This window comes from Tenrec ecaudatus, chromosome 14, assembly GCF_050624435.1.
Source record: "Tenrec ecaudatus isolate mTenEca1 chromosome 14, mTenEca1.hap1, whole genome shotgun sequence".
NCBI classification, from domain to species: Eukaryota; Metazoa; Chordata; class Mammalia; order Afrosoricida; family Tenrecidae; genus Tenrec; species Tenrec ecaudatus.
Genome location: NC_134543.1, coordinates 122,205,429 through 122,228,518, shown reverse-complemented (window position 1 = coordinate 122,228,518; position 23,090 = coordinate 122,205,429).

Sequence of the window (23,090 nt, the reverse complement as noted above, 5' to 3'; positions counted from 1 at the left end):
ACACACAATAAAAATAGTTCAAGTGAAACTACTTTTATAAAGAAATTCACTACTACTAGAGAGAACCTTCCCAAGTGATGCCACTGGGTGCACTAACTCAGAGCGAGTTGCTCGGTACTTGCCTAGTGGGGAAAAAAGTATACTATGAAAATTCTGTCTGCTCAGTGCAATTCCAGGTTTGGGGAGGTACCTCCTCATATTTATAATTATTTTGTGTGTTAAAGACAGATTGAAAAAGTTTAGACAGAATTATTAAAGTTGGTAAATTAAATCTACATATGTAACACTTTTTCCTCTTCAAACCCCACTGAAATGGCTGGCAGTGTGTCTTTTTAAGGGATTGTTCACAGTGTTTTGGAAGCTGGAGAGCAGATAAAATAGAGATGATTGACTTATCAGACCTGAGAAAGCAGAATTCTAAGCCAGCAATGAGGAAAACCTAAAACAACATGGAACCCATGGCCACAAAGGTTCAAGAATACAGCAGTTACCTCTGACAATAGGGTAAAAGGTGGGCTAAAGATTGATCCCAGATAACTTCAGAGAAGTAGCCAATGCCCTCCTGTGCTATTGGTTTAGCCTTTGCAGAGTGTAAAACTGAAGGTCTGGATTGGGCACACAATGGGCTTAATGAGTTCCACAGAAATCTGTATAATGTCTCACTAACCTAAGAGGATAAATGAATAAAGGGATTGGCATAGGGCTTCTTCAATAAATGACCCAACCCAACCAGATATTCTACATGTGAGGGAAATGTAAGTGCCCAGGCGTCATAATTAACTCTTGAATTCCTCACTGTGAAATTTGAGTAGATGACCAAGAATTATCACACATTTGAAGAAGCATCTCAAGTGAAAGAGAGCTTTGGAAGTCTAAAGAGGGCCAGTAGAGGAAGAGAGGGGATATGGAAGGAGAATAAAACTTTGAAGTGGAAAACGCTATCTTTTACATACTCAGAAAGAAAAGTAGGCATGCATGCAGGAAAAAAGAACAGACTCTCCTACAAAGAGACATTCAACTGATAAGAATGAACTGTAAATACATGAACATGTATTTTTAGTTTATTTTTGTTTATTTGTTCCTATTGGGGTTTATCTCAGAGGTGTTATGCCATTGGGGGCCATCCTCTTGAAGTGTGTTACATGTTTTTCTGTATCTGAAACCCAGGATGAATGAACCCATAGGGACAGTACAGAGAATAAGAGTTTGGTGGGGCAGGGGTGGGATACAGTGTGTGGGGGGGGGGGGCGGGACAGGAATAAAAAGGAGACAATGTCAAGGAGGGAAAGAATGTTTGGAAACTGATTGTGGTAGAAATCGTAAAATACTGCTTGACATGATTGAACTCTGGAGTGATATGATATATGTATTAACTCCCAATTAGTAATACATTTAAAAATAATAACTATTCTAATATTCACTATTGGTGAGGTATGGAAAGTGGACTCATAGGCACAGTAGAATAGTACAGTTGATACAATTACATCCAAGCAGGGGCAGGGCCATTATAAAATGAGGAAGAATTATCCCAATTCAAGCCATTCCTACTATACAATTTAGCAGGCTGAGTCTGGCGTCACCCCAAGGAGGCATTCAATTATTTACAAATTGAAAGGTGAAGGAGCATTGTGTGGGCAAGAACTCCATCACCAAGAAGTTAAGTGGGTTTCCCAAAGTCTTCCAGCTCAAAGCAGAATCAAAACTGAAAACGAAGCCCCTCACACTTGGCCCAGCGTTCTTCCCCTGCCACCGCCCCCCCCCACACCCCCCACCCCGATTTCACTCCTGTGGATTTTGCAAATGAGAGGAGGCTCTGCGCAGGGGAGAGGGCACATGCCAGCTGAAAGATCGCCCTGGTGGCCAGCTGAGGTCAACTTCTGACCACTGTGGTCCTTATCCTCTCCAGGCATGTTGGCTCTTTCTTCAATCTGTAAACTGGGGACAATAAAACCCATGTCGCCTGCTTTGTAGCATTGTTGTGAGGATGAAAGCACTTTATGAAGCTATAAAGACCTTACAGATACCAGGAGGTGCCATTATTCCCACCCCCCCCCCCAGATGACAGCAAGGCAATCTAAAAGTGCCCCCTTCATAATGCTAACAGTAGTTTTTGTGCTGTCTTCTTCTTCTTCTTTTTTTAATCATTCTTCTGGGGGCTCGTACAACTCTTATCACAATCCATCCATCCATCTGTCCATTGTGTCAGGTACACTTGTTACCATCATCATTTTCAAAACATTTGCTTTCTGCTTGAGCCCTTGGTATCAGCTCCTCATTATGCCCCCTCCCTCATGAACCCTTGATAATTTAAAAGTTATTATTATTTCATATCTTACACTGTACGACACCTCCCTTCACCCACTTTTCTGTTGTCCATCCCCTAGGGAGGAGGTTATATGTAGATCCTTGTAATTGGTTCCTCCTTTCTACCCTACCTTCCCTCCACCCTCCAGGTATCAATCCTCACTCTCAGCACTGGTCCTGAAGGGGCCATCTGTCCTGGATTCCCTGTGTTTCTGTTTCCTATCTGTACCAGCGTAAATCCTCTGGTCTAGCCAGATTTGTAAGGTGGAATTGGGGTCATGATAGTTGGGGCTTTGGGCCCCCACTCTGCACTCACCCTCATTTACAATGATATGATTTTTTGTTCTTTGATGCCTGATACCTTATCCCTTCGACACCTTGTGGTCACACAGGCTGGCATGCTTCTTCCATGTGGGCTTTGTTGCTTCTAAGCTAGATGGCCATTTGTTTATCTTCAAGCCTTTAAGAACCCAGACACTATATCTTTTGATAGCCAGGTACCATCAGCTTCCTTCACCACACTTGCTTATGCATACATTTGTCTACAGTGACCATATTGGGAAGAAGGGCACCCACTGATATGATTTTTTGACATATCCGTGGGTGCTGTCTTCTTAAAATGGCTTTCCAGAAGACACAGCGAGAGATGCTTTAACCATTCTGATTTGTTCGGTCCCAAATGTAATCTGTGTGCCATTCATGAGTACCTGTGTGTATAATCATAGACAACATCATGCCAAGAGAAACATACACACCTACTCTGCACATGTCAACCATCGTGGCATCTGACATATCAATTTATAACAATTATGAAAGATCTACTATTGGACTGTTTTGCATATCCCAGAAGTGGGGACATGAAGCTGGTCATTGCAAGCAAGTGTGATATTATTTATATATATTTAGCGGTAAAGAATGTGGAGGCACAAGGCAAGTGTCCTGCTGGCTATGCTGGTCAAGCTCAGCCTGGCTGGGCCATGATTCTCTGTGGTCTGGCAGTGATGCAGTGATGTCATTTGGTAATCAGGTAATGATGTAATCATCCTCCAATTGGTGGTCTGATGTGGTTATCCTCCATTTCTGCATAATCCGGGTCTTTGGGACCACGTTGGTAAGTGAGGAGTGGGTGTAGTCAGAGTAGGCGTGATTGTGAGTGTTTACTGTTCATTCAAACTAACCATGAGCTAAACTAAAGACTTACTTCTGCTCTGGAAGTCTTATTGTTTAAAACCTTCTGCATTTTTTACCCCTCTCTCGGGTTCTTACCAAGAAATCAAAAGCAGAAGAATTAGACTCCTTTTGACAGCTCTGACTTTCCTCCTGAAAGGAAAATTTCAAAGCAACACGTCTCCTCTGGAAGGGCTTATTAGAGATACAGTCAAATTGGTGGGAGGCCCCAAGAGGCAGGCTTTCCAAATAATTCCCAGGCAGCCACCAAGCCCTGCTGCTCCCTCCGTCACCTTTCCGGGCTTGGGGAGTAGAGAGAGGAGACTTGCATTTCCAAAGGAAAACATTTGGAAATGCAAACATTTGCCACTCGTGTTGACAATCTGGCGTCAAACAATGAGCAGGAAAATGATACCCTATTAACGGAACCATCAAGGGGGACTTTGGAAGCCATTCATTCCATCGCACGCTAAGGTGGAAGCATGGGCCGTGCCTGAAATGTCCAACCTGGCCACTGGCAAAGCCAGAACCAGAATCCAGGTCTCTTTCACCTCTTTCTCCCTGGGGTTTTGAGAGGAGCAAGGTGGGCTCTAGAATTGTCCCTGAGGTGCAAGGAAGGCCAACTTAAACTCTATTCTCCCACAACAGCATCAGCTAGCATGAACTGAGCGCTGACTGTGCTGTGTGTGGTGTAACTGCTCATAATCTTATACCAACCCTATGACTTAGGGTTCATTCCACAAACCAGGAAATACGATCAGAGAGGGAAAGTAACTTTGCCAAGGTGATGTTCCCAATCCGTGGAAGTGCCAGGGTCGCGCATAGTGGTTTCGGACGCTTCTCCCCGCCCCTTCTTTCTGCATGGTCTCCCCACATCTACTTGTATCTAAGTAGTGGTGGCAACACCCCTCCTCTGCGCTCTCTCTCGCTCTCCTTCTCTCTCTCTCTCTCTCTCTCTCTCTCTCTCTCTCTCTCTCTCTCTCTCTCTCTCTCTCTGCGCTTTCCTATGACTCGCTCCAAGTTCCGCCTCCCTGTTGGGTTGTTTATGGCTTGGATGACACGGATTTATTTGGGCTGTTGTCACAGTTACTGGGTCTGGTGAAGTCACCCCTGGCAGGTGCTCCCTTGCCTGTCAGAGAAGAATAGTGTCATGGCAGGAGGGGACGACTGTGGCGGGGGCGGGGGAGCAAAGAGGAGCTTGGGACAAGTTGGGCAGCTTGTTGGGAAAGTGACTGCTGGAAGCAGTGATTCATCCCCCTGGATGTGCTCAGAACTGGATCCATGGGATTCTCACAATTTTCATGCCCTGGACAGAGCTGGTACCCTTAAAAAATCGTGGCCGGGAAGTCGTTTTCCCTTGATTGACTTTGGCGAGGTGGAAATAACTCTTAAAGGGGCCAATGTCTGTATGGACAAAAAGCAGTTAGCAGACTGTGTTCTGAGCCCTCTGGCTTCTTCTGTAGAGAGGGAGAACCGATTTGAATTTAAGAAGGGTGATTGCAGGCTCCTCAAAAGGTATTAACTGAGCCAGGATCTCGGAATTTACAATTCAGATATATAAACCCTGACTGCAAGGCTAGTGTGTGTGCGTGTGTGTGTGTGTGTGTGTGTGTGTTGAAATCGGTCCTTTTCATCTCATACATATGCAATTTTATAGTCACACCTTTTGTTTGTGGAAATTCAAAAGTATCTGTCATCCTCTTGGCTACCAGTGATCTTCGGCACCAGTGGAGCTTAAGCAATCACACTTCCTTAGCCATGTTTCAGTGATCCTGAGTCATGGACTTGCTCACTTCAGCATTCTGAAACTAGCACTCGCTTGGGAATCAGACAACAGCTCTGCGTTCAGATTCAGACCTTGTGATCCTGGACAGGCTACCTCTCTGAGCCCCAGCTCCGCTCAGGACATCCCTCTAGCTCTCTCTGGGTTGCATGATGCTGCCTGTGAGCTCCGTACCCTCCCATGTCCCCTTGCCTCCATTTCTACACTTCTTTCCAAAAAAACACCCCGGAGCTGGTGAACCTGCTCCATGCACGCCCTTCTTCTACAGGTTGCTGTACCTCCGCATGTTATGGACCAGGTTGGCCTTCCTGAACACCAGAAAAATCAAAAGGCTGCAAGAGGGCACTAGAAAGGCCGATTGGGCAGGGTTGTTTGGGGGATTTTTTTGTCACTGGCCTGTGCCTTTATTCCACGTGTGAAGAGTCATGGAGATTTCCCCCTGCCCAGGGCGTGGCACGGTTGATCTTCAGGGGCTGCTGCTCCGATGTGCAGATGAGAGAGAAGGTTTCAGCCAACCTGCGTTCTAATTTGAGGCATAAATTAATGCACACCTGACCAGGTGACATTATTCACATGATGAATTGCTATAGGCACAAGCCATTGTGTTCATAAGGGTGATTTATGGCCCAGGTTTGGAAATGAACAGAGAAAGAAATATTTAAATGTAGCCATTTAAAAACCCAGCTGTTGGGTGTAGGTCTGTCGTTAAAAAATTGAGGCATCCCTCCTCTGTCAGTTTCATCCATATTCATCAAAGAAGAGTGACTTGGAATGTTTTATTAAAAATTTTTTTAAAGACAGGAAAGGGAAAAAAGCATGTATATTTTAAATAGCACGTTCAAGGGCTCTTCCTTCCTATTTTTAATTTTTTTTTTTTTGCAACGTAGAATCTGGAATGAAACCTCCAGGAACACGCACACATTTTTCTCCTCTCAGGTCTTCTTTCATCAGTTTGTCTTTTGTGGCTGAGCAGAAAATGAAAACCTTCATTGATTTCCTGCCTTATTGAATCAGAGCAAAGAAGTTCATGTCTACAGATGCAGAAATACACTGAAAAAAGCCAAGGTGGTTTATCAACCACAGGGGGTGGGGGGGTCATCTACGATGTGCCTGCTCAACTCCCTCTTCGGAGCCAAGAAGAGTGAAGGAAGTCAAGTGACCCTGGCAACAAGTAGTCCAGGGGGTTCAATGGACCACATGAACCTCCATCCCCCAGACTCTGAGAGCAGAATGACAGGAGGGCGCCTGGCTCCCACTACTGGCTGCTCTAGACAGGATCACAAGAGAGGGCCAGGGCCGCGGTGAAATGAGCCAATCAATGGTGTAAAATGTCCCCAGTAAATAGAAAGGTCCCGGGCAGAGTGAGAGAAAAGTGTGGGACTCCACTCACAATCTTAAGCAGGTTTACCGGTCAGCTAGAGAGAGCAGAAACCCCCGAGACTCTGGCCCTGAGTCACCCTTCAATCCTGGAAGTGAATCTGCCTCTGTGGCTCCCCTTTCAGCCAACCAGCAGACTGGCAGATAAGCCTCAGAAGCCCACCGGGTGGTTCTATTCTGTCTTGTTGAGTTGCTCAACTTGAGGGCAGTGTTTGTTTGGTTTTTGTTTCTAACACCTCAGGCCCATCAGCCACAGGAGAGCAGCAGGGAAGCCTGTGCTCAGAAGGCAGGAGGGCCCAGGAAGAAGGGCAAGTGGAAATGGGAAGCTCAGGGAGGAAGCGGGAATTACGCTGCAGCATTACAAACGGTCTCGAAATGAAATGCGGACCAATTGCTGAATGGAAATCCGGTGCGCTTGGTAATGTTTCACTTGAGTCTCAATAAAAAGATAAGACAAAGACTAATAAAAAGCAAACAAACAAACTTGACAACAACAGACCACAGGTGAAGAACATTTTTAAAGTAAAGAGAGATGGGAAACACACACACACAATACACACAACATGCACACAAGTGCACGCATGCACACAGGCACAGGCACGCCATGTCCTACCAAGGCATGACTTTCCCTTCTGAACATGGAAGCCAGTTGTTTGTCATTCGCTAAGAACCCTGAAAGTGGAAAAGAGATTTTAAAAAACCAAACGTACTGCCGCCAAGTCCATTCTGACTCGTCGCAACCCGGTGGGACGGCGTGAACCTGTCCCTGTGAGTTTCTGAGACTGCAATTCTTTATGCAAGCAGATAGCCCCGTCTTCTTCTCTCAGCGCGAAGGGCTGGTGCTTGCAGTTAGCAGCCAAACTCATAACTGATTGGCTTCATAAAAGAGTAAAATTCCCCACCAAGCAGCGTCACACGGAACAAATGAAATGTCCCCTTTTAAAGAGAATGCAATTTCCCCCCCAAGCTGTTTGAAGCCCCTTTCTAAGGATAAAAGAGTGACCGTTGGTCGTAGTCCCTGGCCTGGACGTTACGTGTCCCACGCCATTTCATCCTTGCGGCAATCCCACGCGCTGGGAATCCTCTCCCGGTTTGATCTGGCTCCCACGCAATTGCCTAGCCCCTGGCAGGACCCTGTTTCCCCTCGACTCTCAGGGCTCTTGTAAATCCTTTCCACTCGCTGTGGGGCCCTCCCTGCCGGACTCCCCACCCCACCCTTCTCCCACCCAAACCGAACCACAGCCAGTGCCTTCTAGTCCATTGGTTGCAATTCAGAGTGAGCCTGTGGAGAGTTTCTCGGACTATCAAGCTGTGTGGGAGTACAGCAGCCGGTGGGTTTGAACCACCTACCTTGAGAGGCCAGCCCAACACCTAGCCCACCGTGCCAGCTGGGTTCCACTCTGTACCAGACAGAGGGAAGTAGATCTAAGTTCTCAGGATTACTCATCCCTTCCCGCTTTAGTGAGCAGCCAGTTTTGCACCCCTTCAGCCTTCTGTTTCCAGCCTCGGTGGCACAGTGGGTCCTCATTGGACAGCTGACAACAAGGTCAGCTGTTCAAAACCACCAGCCTCCCCAAGGAGGAGAGATGAGGCTTTCTACTCCCGCAGAGTTACAGCCTCAGAAAGCCCCCCGGCCAGTTCTTCCCTGTCCTATAGAGTCACTGTGCGTTGGATTGAGTTGGTATCAACCCTATAGACCAGGTTAAAACGAATGAGCGAGGATCATCAGTAATTCATGTCAGATTAGCTAGCATGATTGTGGGGTCAGAGGAAGTGAGCCAGACTAGATGCAAAGCAGTATTTTACAGTAGCTCTGGCATCGGCGCTGGTGGCCTAGTGAGTGACGAATTATGCTGCCAACCCAACTCTGTTGACCTTTTGGGCAGCGGTTTGAATCCACGAGGGCTCCCAGCAAAAGCAACGATGCTTTCTGCTCCCCAAAAAAGATTCTCAGGCTCAGAAACCCACCGGCATAGTTCTACTCTGTCCTGTAGGGTCTCTGTGAGTCAGAGAGGACTTGAGGGCCGTGAGTTGTAGATTAAATGGAGATTTTTGAACGAAAATCCCTTCCACAGCGTGTTCGAATCTGATTTGGGAACTCTTACAAACTAAAATGAGTTTCACGCTTTGAAATGCATCTGAAATGGTGCTGGGGACAGCACCCCCTGCAAGGGGAGAACAACAAAACAAAACACCTCTAAACAACAACAAAACTCGCCCACCTTTTCCCTGCTGTGCTGACTTCCCCGCTCCCAGATTTGGGGCCTTGTGTTCATAGGCATCCGAGGCCGGAGCCCTTTAAGCCTTTATGCCATCCTGCATTAAAGGCATCTGTCAAAGGAAGACATGGTCCAAGTAGCTCTTACGTTTTCCGCTTTGGCACGGGGACATGGAACAATTTTCCCGAATATTTTAAATGGGAAAAAACGGTCATTCTCAAGACAGCCGTTCGGTATCCCGGAGCCGCGGGGTCATATTCGCATTCCGCAGTCTCGATCTACTCCACTCAAGTCTGTGTTTCCTGAAATGGGCTGCTTCTGTGATCAAACAAACGAAGGCAGCATCCATTCCTGCTAGAATGCCCTTCTCCTCTGCCGGCAACGAGGGGAAGGCTTGGGATCGGGGCCCTGGAGCTGCAGCGTTGGAAGTCTCTGGAGGAAGCGGGGAAGCAGGCCACCCTTGAGAAGGGGTTCTGGGGTTCTTGGTCCTCCAGGTGTTTCCCACATGTCACCTAGCGGTGAGGAAATGCCTGTGCCATGGGAAGAGCTGTCTCCAGGGTCTGGCAGGGATGTGTGACCCTTTTTTGTGCTCTGTGCGTGGTAGTCACTCTCTAAACCGTACATATCCTGTGCATACATGAAAATCCTGCGTTTCCGAGGGTCACTTGAAGACACGTGCACCGGCTAAGCCCTGTGTGCCCAGCAAGCCCCTTGCCAAGGGCTGGGAAGGCAGCCCCCGGAGGGCCGCTTCACTGCGGAGGGCCGCTTCACTGCGGAGGCCCCTGGTGGGCAAGAGGGTTGCCCCTATCTAAACCCAGCTAACAGACGTCAATGTGCTCAGTGAAGAGTTGAGGCAGGGATGGTGTGCTGAGGGGCCCACCTCCCCCCCAAAAAAAACAAATGAGAATTTTTTAAAAAAAAACAATGAATTCTGGATGATATCAACCCTACAGAACCGAGTAGAAATTCCCCCACAAAGTCGCAGAAGGAGCCTTTCTGAAGCCACCTCCTTCTCCCACTCAGCAGCTGGTGAGTTCGAGCTGCCGACCTTTGGGTTAGCAGCTGAGCGCTTAACCCTTGCGCCACCAGGGCTCTGGGGCAGAAGAAGGGCATGAAGCCAAGGTGTGTGAATTGGGTCCTAGACGGGAATTAGGATCTGGGGGGATGTATGACAGACAGTTGCCCTGCTGGGTGAACAAAAAGAGGTGTTACTTCCTGCTCTGTGCCAGGAACCCGGGCCTCCCAGAATCCCACTGGCTCCTGGGAGTCACAAAGGGGAGGCTGCGGTCTGTCCGTCCGTGCATCTGTCCGTCTGTGGAGGCTCCCTCTCTTTCTGGCACCTTCCCCATGCACAGCCCTGGCCCGGCCTTTGAGTCGGTTCCCTTTTCAACATCAAAAGAAAAGAGAAATGAAATGTTCACCTCTTCATTGTGGGTTTATAAGGTTGATACTTTCCACCAGAGCTGAGTCATAGACCCTGTTACCAAAGAGAAATGTTATTTTAAATCAGCCTTCCTGGCCTGTCCTTCTCTGCCTCAGAACTCAATCCTACGGCTCGCCATCCTGTTTTTGAGGCAAAAGCAATGGAGGGTTTGTGCTCTGTCTGGTGAGGGCCAGAGAGCCGCTGCAAAGGGCTGGCTCGCCATCCTGCCTCCCGCCATTTCTTTCACAATGATATCAGGTAGACTCCCTATCAGTGGTGTGTGTGTGGGGGTGGGGGGGGGCTTCCAAAAAGTCCTGGGAAAATTTTATTAAAAGTCAAAACTGAAATTTTTCCAGCCATGCCCAGGAACGGTTTGAAGCTCCTCCAAATAGCAAGTAGCTCTCGAGAAAAACATAATAGATTTGTAAAAGAAAAGTCTTGGTTTGCAGTGTTCGACAGTGTCTATGGTGTAAAATGCCCCACCGTGGCCAAATTGGGGGTAGCCAATATCATGTCACTGGGTGCCAAGTCGGGAGCAGACATGCAGACTAGTCCCTGCAGGCCCTGGACTGGGCTTGAGGGATCAGCGGTGAACCAAACAGGCATGGATGGATCTGCTCTCTCTCTAAAACCTGCATCTCAGACGCCCGGCCAGATGGAGCATAGACAATATTTCCATTGATTGTAGCTGTCTTGCTACTGGGATTGTTGAAAGGGAAAACTGATAGAGGCATTGAGACAGACAGACAGATGACAGGGACAGAAAGTGGAAGCGAGAGAGGAGGACACAGAGACCGAGACGATCCAAGGCAATCGTCCGTAACTTGATAAAGTCTAAGGCCATTGCCTCTTCCTCCCTCCTCATCTCTCTCTCTCTCTAGACTCCTGCAGTCTCTCTCTAGTATGGTTTCTGGCATGCACGTGGTGTTGCCAGGGCCACGCCAGCACCGGGGAACATAGGAGAGACCAAAAAACAATGAACGCTACTTCCCACTCTGCTTGTTTGCTGTGCATGAACGTATAAGGATGTGCTTTGGCTTGGGGTGAAGGGATCTTATTGGTATACCAACTTGGTGACACAATCGCCCCATGCCCAACCCTCATTATTTTGAGACCAATGTAGAATACTGATAAATAAAAGCAGATCAATCAGAAGGGGCCCTATAATGGTCTGAGAGGATATGCACGAAGATTGAGCTCTGAAAAAGAAACCCGGGTCTGAACAGCAGCCCTTGGCTGGGTCTTGTAAATGGCCCTGGCTCAATAGGTAATGGTTCAGGCTGGCGGTCACTGGGGGAGGATCGTGTACAAGGTGTGACTAGAAAACCACCATGAAGCTTCTCTGACCTCAAACGAATGCCCTCTTGGGCTTTCAACTTGGAGGAAGAGTCTCTGTTGAAGATGTGGTCCTTGGCTTGACCAGCGGTACCATTAACATGGGCTCGGCTATGAGGCAAGCACTGACGCCTTAGGATAAAGGAGTTAACTGAAAGAATTTACAGAAGCCTAAGTAGCTGAAAGCTGGCTGTAGAGAGGGAGAAAGAGAGGACCTGAAGCCCAGGGTCCAGGTGAAGATGCGGGGCCACGAGCCTCATTGGAAGAAAAGCCCCTGCTTTCTCAAAAGAACACATGGGCTGCCTGTTAGCCCTCCCCGATGACTCAGTCTTCTCAGCATGAGCATTATAATCAGGCTACACTGATATTCTGATATCTTCAAGTCTTTAAAAAATTGAGCAATAATTTGATACTAGGGCCTTTGTTAGCTCATTGCATAAATTATCTCATTTTCACAACAGCCCCATCAGATGCATTTACTTATTCCCACTCCCTCGTGTCAGGATAGCCCTTCTTTATAAAAGGAAGGGTTCCTGGGTGGTGCAAACAGTGCACTCAACTACTAACCTAAAGGTTGGCAGTTCAAACCCACTCAGTGTCATGGAAGAAAGTTCTGGCAACCTATTCCTGAAAGATGGCAGAAAATCCTAGGGAATCCTTGGACCTATCCCACCTGGGATGACTGGGTCAGATTAGACTGGACTCCATAACAGGGTCCAGAGAGGAACAGTAACTGGGCCTCAGTTGTCCAGCTACTTGGTGACAAACCTGTATTCCTGCCACTCTGCCTTGCCACCCTAGGGTGGGTCTGATTTGCTTGGCACTTCGAGTGGCTCCAGGCCATTGTCTAGTTTTGTCATTGTTTTCTGCTGATGTTTAATCCCTTTTGGAGCTTTCTGCTCTGTGGGTCAGTTACCTCTTATGATCAGAGCCAGGGTACCACATTGATGACAGTCCTTCCCCAATTCCTTTCAAAGAGCCTCTTTCCCTCTGTCAAGTGTGTGCAGGTGAGTGCCATCCATTGGCCTCTCCACACGGGTTCAGCTTCCATTTCTGTCCGTGTTCATGTGGGCTATCATGGTCACTGTTGCCGCTGAGGTGGCTGTGTAACAGGATCAACCTGTGTCGCCTGTATTTTCCCCATTGTTTGGAATGATGTCGAGGCTAAAGAACTTGATACCGGTACTCTGGGCTTCTGTTCCTAAAACCAGTGCCCACTGTTCCTGAGAAGAGTCCTGGGACTTGGTCAGGTTTAGTGTTTAATCCTTCAGACACGTCTCAAGCAGTCTGTTTTACTGGCTTCTAAATCCGTTGTTTTTTTCCAGATATACAGAATTATTACTTGCCTGACATCTAGGTAAACGAAGAGAGAAAGTGTTCTATTTTATTGGTGAAATGCTCCAAATATATTTAGATTTCTTTTAGTAGACATGCTACAGATTCCATGCATGTGGATGTGAGAGAGAAATAGTGTGTGTGCGTGTGTGAGAGAGAAATAGTGTGTGTGTATGTAAGAGAGAAATAGAGTGTGTGTGTGAGTGTGGGTGGGTGTCAGAATGGGCTCAGTAGCAACATTTGTGGTTGTTGCTATTGAATATCCACAGAGAAACTGAAGGGGCTCTTGAATTAAGTAAACAGCCTGGTTTGCCCTCTTCAGATGTACCTAATGGGTTTAGTGACTGATGGCAGGTGACCACCTCTGAAATATGGGTGTCTGAATGCCACAGTGTTCTTCCATCCAGCGAGTCACCAGCTATGCGCCACTGGGGCTGGGCTCCTGGCAGAGCTGTGGATGAGTCGTGACAATATTACTGTTTGAGGTGGCTTCCTTCACCACACCAAAGGGCCCACCCAACTCATTGCTACCAAGTCAGTTCTAGCTCACAACCCAGCTCCTGAGAAAAGACTGAAACGTGTAGTAAATGCTGATTTTCTATGGTCAGGCTCTTTACCTGGCCACCTGTGGAGAAAGAGGCCTGAAGGGGCCTGGTGATGGCCCTGTGGTCTATCCAGGTCTCATCCCCTGCTCCCTCTCATTAACCACCTCGCTGTTGTATAATGACACCGCGTGTCCTTGCTGTGCCAGGAAGGAGTTAACATCTCCTGGGCAGAGGGCGAGAAGTCTTACATAACTCAGTCAGTCTCATCTCATGGGTGTTTTTCTGTAAATGCTGCCAAAACTCATTCCACCGCTTGAAACTGACTCATGGCACCCAAAGCATGTGCAATGAGTTTCCACGCGATAGGATTGCTTCCCACTTGCAAGGGAAAGACTGGTAGCTCCTTGGGACTTACTAGGAATAATTTCTCAATTAAGCCAACAGCCAGACCCTTCGAAAGGCGCTCACTGGGCGCACGGACGACGTTGGAAGCTTCTTCCTCTGCTAGAGCTTCAGGCTTGCATATGCCCAGCCCCCGCGCCTGCAGACCCCTCCCCGTCTTAGTCTGGTTTTCTTTGCAAGGACCTTGTTTCGCTGGACACTCTCAAGCTGTCCCAAGGAAGTGCACTTGTGTCACCCTGCCCAGCCTTGGATCCCAGAGTCCTTGCCCCACTGGAGAGAATCAAGCTCTTGCATCTGGAGAGCCCAGAAGGTTCCCCTCCAAGAGAGGTGGACCCACTGGGATGGGCAAGTGCTCTCCGAGCTTCTGGGGCTTGGGTCAGTCCATCAAGCCCCTTCCGGTTTGCTGTCTGTGCCTTCTGCCAGAGCTGGAATGAGATCCTGGCAAAACCACCATCGCCTCCTGCACATTCTGCCACCAGGCCCCTTTCTGCTTGGCTGCGCACCCCGAATTCTCTTCTCACTTCCTGTTTTTGAGGATGCGGACGTTAGGAGACCATTGCGATTATGATGGCATTGTTTGTATAAGCTTCACGTGTTCTGAGACCAACAGCAACTCCAGACTACAGGCCAGGCATCGAGTAGCACTGGCCCCCTTCTAAAGCAGAAGAAGTAAGGTACAGAGCCGCTTACGTAATACTTGCCCAGCGCTATTACCACGCTATGACCTTGCCCTTGTCGAATGGTTTGGGATGGCCCAGTGCCTCACAGTGTACAGGACACCTAGGCAAACGTAGGGCCCTGGAGGGGTAGGGTCCAGGTGAGGGCGACTGACGTGGCTCGAGCAGGAACATAGGCAAGGTCTCTTTTGATCATGTGAGATTGACAAGTAAATCTGTTGGTTCCGGCCGGCTCACTGTGGAGCGAGGGACAGGGGATGCTGCTGGCGATGGCAGTCATCAGAGGTCAGCGACTGCTCCTTCCGTTACCATGGCACCATGGATTAGATCGATCCCCTTATGGCAATATTTTGTCACCCTGTGTCCCATCGAAATTGGGCCAAAGAACCGAGGCCTTGGGGCGGGGGTGGGGGGGGGCTTCTATTGATGTAATCCATTGGCAAGTTTTGAGCCCCCAAATTCCTCCTTCGAGGTTTGGGCGCCTTTTCCCAGCATGGGTGCCAGGAAGAAGAGTGTGGAAGCAAATGGTGTCTCTCCAGCAGGCCATCTAGAGGACGTGGCTGCTGGCGCTCTCGCTGTTGCGCCTGCTCTGTAGTAAGTCAAGAGCAAAACAGAAGTCGCATCCGGCTGTCTGCAGAAGTCCATGTGGACCGCTGGCCCATTTGAATTCCCTCCTGACTTGCCCCCTACCAGTAGCCGCCAGATTCAGGAGGGTTCTTGGGAACTGACAGACAGATCTCGGCTCTCCCCCCAAGTGAAATGCACCGCTGCCTGGTTTCATCTCACTGGCGTAGCCACCCTATAAAACTGCTCCGTAGAGTTTCTGAAGCTGCGCGTGTTGGTGGAAGCAGACTACCACGGCGTTCTTCTCAGAAGGGTAAGCAGTCCAGCGTTCCATCCCTGTCTCACCAGGGCTTCTGGAATACCCCTGGAGGCTAACCCAAAGACAAGCTTGCTGCTGGCTAGGGGGGTGGACTGCTGGTGACTGCGTGAGCTGTAGAACGCTGTTGTTCTAATCTCTCTGGAAGCCAATCTTTCCACTCATGGCTCAAGGGAAGCCAAGCTTTCCTTCAAAGCACCAGGTGAGGGCAAGACCCCGGTGCCACCTGGGGAGCTATGCATGCCGGCATGGTGAGGGATTATGGAGGCTGAGGCTCTGCGACGGCAGTGTTTTCTAGAGGCTTCCGTGTGGTTGGCCAGGGTGAAGAGGAGGGCGACATTGTAGACACTAAGGTCCAGGACTTGTTTGGAGACAAGGCCTTTGAGCACGGCGGCTCCCCTTCCCACGACCTTCAGGCTGAGGTTGCCTGGGGACAACAAGCAAAAGGGTGTGGACAGAGGGACCAAAGCCCCTCTTGGGAAGAGTGAGGTGTGAGATGCAGGGGGCGGGGTGGAGAGTGAAGCAGGGGAGGAATCCCGGATCTTTCCTGTCCCTTCATCCAATGAGGAGTTGGCACTGTCCGAATAGAAGCCTGTTCCTCACCACAGGACATAGGTCTAGAAGGTGCTGGTTATCGTGTTAAAAATAGTTCGACTTTTGCTGTCAGCGACCCACCGGCAACTCACAGGGACGTCAGTAACTCAGTTTCCCTGACTTCAGCCTTGGCTCCGGGATCAGGTTGCTCCCTGAAAACATCCCCCTTAGGCTCTGTTGCTCTCGTTTTTCCCCAAAGGCAGCATGGCCTCGAGGTAGAAATGTCCGAGTCGGTCTCAGAGTCACGCCAAAGCCTGAGTGGTGTGTAGACCGTCGTGCGTGCCACACGCTGGTAAGCTGGAGCAGACTTAAAAGGGCAAACTCCACCCGAGATGTCTGAGCAGGAGAGGGAGGAAAAATCAAACAGAAATGTTGTGAACTAAGCATAAAAATTATTCAGCATCTCTTTGCTGTATTCGTTAAAGCGACGCTCTGTTTCAGTCAGACCTTGATTTCATTTATATCAGTACTTGTAAATAATTATACTAATGTGACATTTTAAGTAGACCTGTTTCCAAACAGCACATTATTCACCATGAATTATTTTCTGGGGGAAGAAAGAAACCGTGGAACACACCGCACTCAGCAAAAACATAAAGCTACAAAAAGACTGGATTTTGGCTACATTTACTCTGCCACCGCAGAGAGGCAGCTGGGACCTGCCGCCTCCGAGAGCCTGTTCTAGAGGTCACGGTCAGAGTCCAAGACCCCTTCGGTGCTGGCCTGACCCTCCAGGGTCACCGAGGCAGGAGGCAGAGGGAAGAGCTGCATGTCTTACTGTCACCGAGCCTCACAATAGAGGAAGGCCGGCCCGGGACAGCCTCCCAGAATTAGGTGGCTGTCAGCTTGGGAGCCTGGCCTGGCTTAAATCCATGTCTTTGGCAAATGACCAGAAAGCTCTTTGAAGTTCCACAAATCACCCCCGTAGTGAAACGTGGACACACTAAAGATTTAATTAGCTGTTCCCAGTCCTGAGCAGGGCTCGGATTTCCTCACTCGGAGCCCTTAGCGAGGCTGGGATGCGCACGGTGAACTTTCGCACTTGGCGGGCACATTGTGATGTGGTGGTACGGAGTTGTTTGGTGCGCACAGTGACTAGGAAACTGGCACGCAGTATGAAGATACTGCAGACGGGAAAGGGAAGCCACCCACTGGGGAGCTGGGGTCATAAAACCACCTTGCCTCTCTCTGTCAGCCCATGCATGTGGCCTGCCTCATTTCATCACCGAAGCAACGAGAATACCGCCTTCTGGTGATTTTTTAACTGAGACGTCAGAAAGGGGGTTAGTATGTCTAAGACGCTTCCGCAGCAGCTCAGTAGTTCTTGGGTAAATTTTACAAGTTTATCTGATCTCTCAGAATACAATTCATTTACCTTAGCTATATGTTAAAAAAATTTTTTTTGAAATTGTACTACTAAAAATTAGGTGTAGATAATTACTAATATACTGTATGACAGTACCCCTGGGCCAAAAGGAACTTTAGAGGTCATTTAAGCCTTCTGTTCACCTGACACCTGAAGAAATAAAGCCCCGGAGAAGGTAAAGTCGTGCCTACGGTCACACAGTGGCTCTGCTTCTGAATGATGGTGGGTGAGAGGAGACAGCATTTATAGACTGTATGGGATCGGGGATAAAGAAAAGATTTGTCATTTAGTCTAAAGTATGATTATGTGGGATGACTTTCTTACCCACTGGAAAAAATAATGACTGCTTGCATTTAAAAAAAATCCAAATGCTCTTCATTCCTTCCTTCAAATCTGGATTACCATTTGGTGTTATTTTCTTTTGGCCTGGAGAACTTCTTTTCGATTTTTTATTTTTAGTGTAGATCTTCTAGTTATGGATTCTCTGCGTTGTGCACCTGAAATTGACTTTGTTTCGCCTTTTGTGACTGACCTTAGAGTTCTTGGCTGACTTTTGTTGTTGTTAATTTCTATACCCTAAAGGTATTACTCCATTGTCTTCTGGCCTTTGTTTCTCTGGAGGGAAAGCAGCTCTTGTTCATACTCTTTATCTTGTACTTGATGTGTTTGCATTGCAGTTAGCAGCTGAATGCTTAACCATTGTACTGTCATGACACTCTCTCTCTCTCTCTCTCTCTCTCTCTCTCTCTCTCTCTCTCTCCACACACACACACACACACACACACACACACACGTACTTAGGGGCACTTCAAAAACTTGTACAAAAAGGAATCAAAAGATAACAGAGTTTTTTGCCACCTAACTTTTTGATGCCCCTCGTCTCTTATTTAGCTCCCTGAACATGAATAGAGAGAAATAAATAGAAGGTTGGTGCTGACTCAGTGCCACCTCCCAGTGGTCCCACCTGCAAGCGTCAGGGCGGGGTTCTGTGCCACACAGTCTTCTATGGCTGGTTTCTCAGGTCACACGGTCTCTTCTGCTAAGATTCTGAACAGGATCCCTTTACTTGGCAGTTGACTATGTGAACAATTTGAATCACACACACATACACAACATCAAACTGCCGTCCAGTTGATGCCGACTCATAGCGACCCTATCGAACAGGGTAGAAGTGCCTCGGCGAGCTGTTGAGGCAGTAAACAGTTTATGGTAGGAGTAAAAGCAACATCTTTCTACCATTGAATTCCACAGGGATCACCATATTTAGGGTACTGATAAATGCATCATCTTTGTTAAGTGCATCCAGTTAGTATATGATGATTGCTCAAATTAATGCACTGACTGCCAAAGATGAAAACAAACAAACAGAAGTTTTTACCACCTTCTGTAGTCTGAAGTTGATCAAGCGTACAACCAAGATGCATTGTGAGTTACTGGTGATTGGAATATAAAAGCCAGAAAGAAGGATTGATAGTCAGAACTCATGGCCGTGGTGATAGAAATGAGCCTAGAGATCACATGATAGAATTTTGCAAGACCAACAACCTATTCATTGGGAAAACCTTTCTCCCACAACGTAAACAGCTTTCTGTTTTAATAAAGATTCAGAGGGTCAGAAACTGACAGGGACAGTTCTACCCTGTCCACAGGGTCTCTGTGAATCAGAATGGACTCAATAGCAGTGAGTTTGGGTTTTGCTTTGGATACACATGGAGTTTACCAGATGAAATACATAGGAACCAAACCAGGTACGTCTCTGGAAAGAAATGATGGAGAAACTCAGTACCATTGTCAAAATAAGCCCAGAGGCCAACTACAGAACAGAACATCAACTGCTCATCTGCCGGTTGAAGTATAGTGGAAGAAAATAAAAATAAGTCCACAAGAGAGTCAAAGGACGATCTAAACTATATCATACCTCAATTATGGAACACGGATGACAACACACCAGATGGGTTGCGAGACGACACCAAAAACATCATACTTGAAGTAATGAAAGGTCGTTAAAAAGACAGAAAACAGAGAAAATGCTCTCTGAAGCGTGTTTTTAGGTAAAAGTGAGTAGAGGGAATGGTGAAATAAAAGAGTTGAACAGATTGAAAAGAGTGGCCTAACCAGGTAAAGTCTTATAAAGACCTGCAAAGATCTAGCGTTAAAAAGGCAAGTGGTAAGAGCACCCTTGTTATTTCTCAAGTTGAAAGAGATGAAGAAAAAATCAAGTCTTCCGTTGCAATGTTGAATATTCCATGGACAAAATATTGAATGATACAAGAAGTCTCAAAAAAAGGGTGATAGGAATGCACAGACTCACTGAACAACAACAACAAAGGTAGTCACCACTCAAACGTTTATGAACGTGGCATCTGATCAAGAACTTGAAGGAAGAAGTCCAAGCATCCCTGAAGGTATTAGTGAAAGGAACGTATCCAGGAATTGGCTGACTAAAAGTTGAAATGCTTCAACAGAAGATGCAATATGGTATGTGATCATTTGTCGGTGCTCTATTCCAAATTTCTCTGAGAGTTTTCTGAAGTGTCTTTGTCTTCCAAATCCCTCCAGTTTGAAATATACCTACCTGGCCAATCGACCGACTGGACGAGATCCATATCCATATCCATTCCCATTCCAAAGACAGGTGGCCCCACAGAATGTGGAAATTGGAGGGATAACTATCAATATCTACCTAAGTCGATTTTTGTTGAAAATTATTCAATAGTCATTACATGCACACATAGAAAACTGCCAGAAATTGAAGCTGGATTCAAAAGCGGACACAGAACAAGGGATACCACGGCTGAGGTCAGATGGATCTGGGCTGAAAGCAAAGAATGCCAGAAAGATGTTTACCTGTGTCTTATTGACTATGCAAAAAAGTAAAAAGGACTGGGTGTACCCTAACAAATCATGGATCTTATTGTAAAGAATGGGAATCCCAGCTCACTGAACTGTGTTTCAGTGGAACCTGTACAAAGACCAAGAGGAAGTGTTAAAGAAGAAAGTGGGATATGGTGTTGTTTAAAATCAGGGAAGATGTGTGGCAGGGTTGTATCGTTTCCCCATATACAATCAATCTCTATGCAAGGCAAGTAATATAAGAAGCCGGACTATAGAAAAAAAAGAATATGGCATCAGGACTGGAGGAAGATTCATTAACAATGTGCAATATGCAAATGATACAACATCGCTCACTGAAAGCAAGGAAGAGGTGAGGCTTCTACTGAGGTGAGGATCGCGCCTCAACATAAGGAAAATAAAAAGCCTCACAACCGAACCAATAAGCAACGCCCTGATAACCAAGAACGAGCTGAAGTTGGCACGGCTTTCCTTTTCCTTGGATCCACAACCAACACCCGTGGGAGCAGCCGTCGAGAAAGGCAGAGCTGCCGCAGAAGATCTCTGGTGACTGCTCAAAAGCAACACTGTCATTTTGAGGACTTAGGTGCCCCTGAGCCAAGTCGTGGTACTGTTCGTCACCGCGTAGGCATGGGAAAGTTTGACAATGAAGAGGAAAACCAGAGAAGACTGGATGCCTTTTAATCACGGTGCTAGTGAAGCATGCTAAGGGACCACAGACTGACAAAGGAATCAATGAATCTGTCTAGAAAGTACAGCCCAAATGCACCTTAGAAGTAGGAATGGCAAGAGGTTGTCTCATCTATTTTCGACATGTTTTCAGAAGGGGCCACCAATCCCTATAAAAGGGCATCATGCCTGGTAGCAGAAAGGGTGGACCAAAAAGGAGGAACACCCTCAGCAAGGTGGGCTGGCACAAGGACCGCAACAATGGACTCAAATACAGCAAGAAAGTGAGGATGACACAGGTCCTTGGGGTCCTTCGGTGGGTGTCAAACCAACCCAGTACCACCCAAGAGCAGCGACAAAGGAATCATCGGAGTGTGATTGAGCTTGTTGTCTATCCAGCTTTCCCCCGCCCCCTTTTGAGCATGGCTTACATTTTTGTTACTCCAGTCTATGTCTGCTTACTTTTGGTTAAATAGCAGACATTACAACAGATTGTGTAGAGACTCTAGATTCTGTTATGTCCTTCTGAAAATGATCGTTTTTGTGAACACAGTCAATTAAGTGAGACTGCAGCTCCATCTCACTTCCCTGTGATCAGCCACAGCTAAAATATCTGCTCGGTTTTGATAGATGACCCCCTGGATCTCCGTGACACATGCAGTTTACTGGTCAGCTAGGATTTGAGCAAACGTTATATAGATTTGATGTCTCAAGTCCTCCATCGTTGTTTTTCTTCCAGATGTCACGTCTTGAAATCCAAGCTATCAGGAAGCAAACACATCCTGGGAATGCCCTCAAATCACAATTTTACGCATTCCACCAGGTAGAGGGCCTAGCATTCGAGAGCAGGCTCCTTTCCAGATTCTGTTTGAGTCGGATTACATTTCACTCCCTTCAAATCGCACTGTAGAAATTATTGTGAGTGACCATTTCCATTGTATCTCCAGCAGAGTTTGTCAGTGACCTTCACATAGAAATGTTCAAAACACTTTGGGTCTCTGACACCGCTGTGTAAGAGAGACTGATCAGCCCATGTTCCAGATGAGGAAATAAACCCAGAGAGGTTAAAGTCCTTGTTCAAGTTCACACAGATTTATAATGACTGAACCTGACCTAGAGCCCAGAGCCCCTCACATCTGCTCTATCCCACAACCTGTGCTATGCCTATTGGGTTATAAATGAGCTAGCGCTCCCCGCAAGTCAGTTTCTGCTGCATTCTTTTCCCTCCAAACAACACAAAGAGAAACAAACACATTTAAAAGTCGATTATTCTGATTACTTGAAGCGTTCTGGTCCAGCAGAAGAACTCAGGTTCCCCCAGAATCAGGAATATCTCTGAGAAGTGAGGCCATGCCGTGACGAGTGTTGAAAGGATGAGACTGGAACCAACGGATACCGACAAGCCCCAGCATGCATCGCTGTGAAATTGAGGCCAGCTCAGAAGTTTCCTCTTGGGGAGCCATATGCAACCATGACAAACGTGCTCTATGGTGCATCGACAGGGGCTCCCTCCTGAAACTCTGACTGAACTATTGATAAGGACTCAACCTGTGTTGACCCGTGTCTGGGTCTTGTGGTCAGGAAAGAGGCTCTCTTCGGTTCTCTCGTGGGGGATACAGAGAGGTTTCTGGGTAGAAAGTCCCTGCAGGTTGAGATTCACAGGACGATAAGAAGTGTTCTCAAACTGTGGGATGCACAGGCATTTCAGTCAGTGCACAGCCACCTCCTCGCCTCCCTTAGGCCAGGACATCACATCACATTCCTGCTTCTTGGAAACAGTGTGGCATCCCACTAGCCCTCTCAACCTGCTCCCACCCAATCACCCCTCTCCCCCACCTCTCCCCGCCACACACACACTTATCTGCTTTCATTCATTTTTGAGCCAGATGTCTCAAAAAGGGTGATCTTTGAAAACCTGACACAGATCGTGGATGGACAGGCATGTTGCAAGTGTCGGTCCTCAGCCCCCATGCCCCAAGTTATAATAAATGAAAATCTCTGACTTGGAGGTCAGGGACCTTAAGGGGGTTAAATCTGCGTGAGTCAGGTCATCCGGCTGCTCGTTAAAATGTAGGCACCACTGGTCTGGGTGAGATGATGAATCTTAAGAGCAATCTAAAGGGCACGTCTTTTGCTTGGGGCTGGAGGAATATCTTCTTTC